The 3,027-nt window shown below is 50.1% G+C and overlaps 1 protein-coding gene and 1 long non-coding RNA gene across 2 annotated transcripts in view; one reads left to right on the top strand and one right to left on the bottom strand.

The window, feature by feature from the left end:
- Positions 1-3,027, top strand: part of GRIK4 (glutamate ionotropic receptor kainate type subunit 4) — a 178,642-nt gene that overhangs the window by 101,256 nt on the left and 74,359 nt on the right. The gene's annotated exons all lie outside the window — the stretch shown is intronic.
- The window catches only part of LOC108447707, a 3,735-nt gene continuing 1,840 nt past the window's right edge, over positions 1,133-3,027 (bottom strand). Inside the window, exon 3 of the long non-coding RNA XR_001863376.1 lies at positions 1,133-1,249. This is a non-coding gene — a long non-coding RNA (uncharacterized LOC108447707). The remainder of the gene's footprint in view (positions 1,250-3,027) is intronic.

The following is a 3,027-nucleotide window of genomic DNA, read 5'->3' as shown; positions in this document are numbered from 1 at the left end:
GGTGTCCCTGCCCAGGGATGGTGTCCCAGTCCACGGATGGTGTCCCTGCCCATGGATGGTGTCCCTGTCCATGGAAGGTGTCCCTGTCCACAGAAGGTGTCCCTGCCCACGGATGGTGTCCCTGCCCATGGCAGGGGGGTGGAATTTGATGACCTCTAAGGTCCTTTCCAACCCAAAGGCTCCCAAGCATAGTTTGACTCTTCCATCCACATCCCGCCATGTGGCATTGACCTGTTTATCCACGTTTCTGCTTCCAGGGATTCCCACCTCCCAAAAGATCTGCTAACGGTGCTGACTTTGTGATGCCCTCAAGTGCCTGAGGATCGAGGCACAAATGTCAGGTTTTGGTGGTAGAAAGGCTGAGTCTCTAAACAAGGCTTTCTGAAGCCTCCTGGCACGTTAAATCTGTTTATTGGCCACGTGGTCCTGGAAAACCTTGAGGAGCCACTTTATCTCTTCACTCTTCATCCATCATGAGAGAATGAAAATCATTTCCCCTATCATTTGTCTGGCTCATATCTATATAGGAATTGCCATATCTACATCCAGCATGGTGGGTCCTTGTCCTTGGGTCCATCTTTTAGAGATTTGTCACAGCAGCAGTGCCCAGGGATTTGTAACAGGAATAGAAGTGGTGCAAATTATCTCCAAACTCTCCATGTGAATGCAAGCAAACCCCCAGATCCCTCTGCAACATTTGCTCCCTTCTCACCTTGGCATTATGGGTACATCCAAGGCCGTTCGCTGTCTCTGTGTGTGGATTAATCACTGGGTGGGGGAAGCCAGGACCTGGCATTTCCCCCCTCCATCCTTGGGGCTGAGCTGTGCATCCCCTGCAGTGCACTGGGGTTTGCCAGCCTGGGAGGGATCAGGCACAGCTGTGATGCCCCTGAAGCAGGGAGGTGCTGGAAGGAGAGCAAATGCACTTTGAATGCTGAGATATCTGGAAGGGTTCAGAGGAGAACGGTCACTAAAGTCCCACTTAATGGAAATTCCGTGGCTTTAGAGGGACCCTCAGTTCCATAAATCCTCTACCCTCCTGTCTCATCCTCACCAGGATGAGAGGAAACGGCCTCGAGTTGCACCAGGGGAGGCCTGGATTAGATATTAGGAAAAATTTCTCCATGGAAAGGGCTGTCAAGCACTGGCACAGCTGCCCAGGGCGGTGGTGGAGTCACCATCCCTGGAAGTGTTCCAAAAACACGTGGAGGTGGCACTTGAGGACAGGGTTTAGTGACCATGGTGGTGGCTTGATGATCTTAGAGGTCTTTTCCAACCTGTGATCAGAAGGAGGTTCAGGAGATGGTTCCCCCTGCAAGGCAAAGTGCTAGGTTTGGGAATATTTCTGTCCTTAAATCCCTGTCAGTCAGAAAATCCCAAAGCGTTGCAGATCTTGGTGTGTGCTGGAATAGCCACTGAAACTCGGCCACCTCTGGGGACGGAGCTCTGGGATTTTGTGGGGTTGTGGGTACAAAACACATTTATTGAGGGTATTTTGTGGGGTCTGGGTCCTTTCCTGCCTCAGGCTCTTCCCCCCACTCTGCTCTCCAGCCCCAGATCCCACAGCTCCATTACTCATTGCCATCTCTCAAATCCATCATTAGAGCCATAAATCCTACTGGACTCTCCCATTTGTTTGTTGGCTTTTTTGTTGTTGTTTTTGTTTTGGAACTCAGGATTTCTCCCCATTGTTTCTTCCTTCCTCATTCTTTTTGCTTGCCTGGCAGTGGCACTTGGGGTTTCTGTGGTTATTTTTCTTAAATTTATACTCTCCACTGACTTAATTAAGTTCTTGCTCCTTTCTTGGTCTTGCCAAGTTTATTGGCCCCACCAGGGTTTCCCAGTGCTCTCTTCCTACAAAACCACAGCTGCTGCCAGTCACCTGAGACCACGAAAATGAGCAGAAAAACTTCCTCTGGAAACTCAGCTTGACATTAAGGAAGCAAAAGACAGGCAGAGAAATGATCTTCCCAACCCAGGCCAGCGGTTTTAGGCTGGATTCCTAAGAAAAGAAGATTTAGGCATTTAGGGGATGTGGGTGGCCATGCAGAAGCTTGGATTTTTGGCAAACTCTGGTCCAGTTTGACAGATGGGGCTTTGCAGAGGTGCTGAAAATCTGGATTAGAGGGCAGTGCTGGGGGGAACTCCTGCTGGGAACAAAGTTTCAGAGAAAACAGAAAAAAGCCATCCCATCACACCACATTCACCTGTGCAGAAACAAGCTCCTGGTGGCTGGAATTCCCTGGTTTTGGGGCTTTCTGGACATGCAGGAGAGCCCCTGGTGTTCATTCTTCCAGAGTCAAAATCCCATTCCCTACAGCAGCCCTGACCTTACACCTCGGGAGGGTTCAATCCCTCATTCCTCCTCCTCCTCCTCCCTGCTTTTCTCTCCTCGTTTTTGGGAATTCTCTGGGCAGGTTTTTCAGGGCATGGAGTGGGACTTAACTGGTCACAATCCCAGTATTTAAATCCCCACATCGGGACTTTCTCCACAGCTGCAGTGCCTCAAGTCTGGCTGTGGAAATCCACAGGAGTTTCCCTTTAAAATCAGTTTGCCACCCTGCTTTTTTACGAGAGGCTGGGCTCAGACCCCATGAGCCAGCTCTGGCTGGGACATTCCTACTCCAGACCCCCTTCTTTTCTTCCTGTGCCCTTCTACTCCTCTCTTCATGCTCAGGGTGTTTGCTGCTGCCTTGGAGAGTGATTTATGTTCCCAAAATCAGGTGAGATGAGGAGCCTGGCAGGGTTTTTCCCTGCCTGCCCCAGAGGGAGGATGTTTCTGGGATGCAGGGATGATCCCACTGAGGCTTTGCATCCCAGCATGACGGACAGGTCACCACCTTCCTTCTCAATTTTCCTGGAAACTCCAGGTGTGGGGGAATGTAATTCTGATTTGATGTACACAAAGCAGTTATTAAAGAAGATAAAAGAGAGATTGTGTTTCAGGCAGCAGGAACTAAAGCCCTCAGCTGTTTTTATCACGTCTCCCCTCCTGTCTCTCTCCCCTCTGAATTTGCTCTCTCTGGA

The sequence above is a fragment of the Corvus brachyrhynchos genome, unplaced genomic scaffold (assembly GCF_000691975.1).
Source record: "Corvus brachyrhynchos isolate BGI_N302 unplaced genomic scaffold, ASM69197v1 scaffold46, whole genome shotgun sequence".
NCBI lineage: Eukaryota > Metazoa > Chordata > Aves > Passeriformes > Corvidae > Corvus > Corvus brachyrhynchos.
This window is presented reverse-complemented; position numbering and strand designations above follow the sequence as displayed.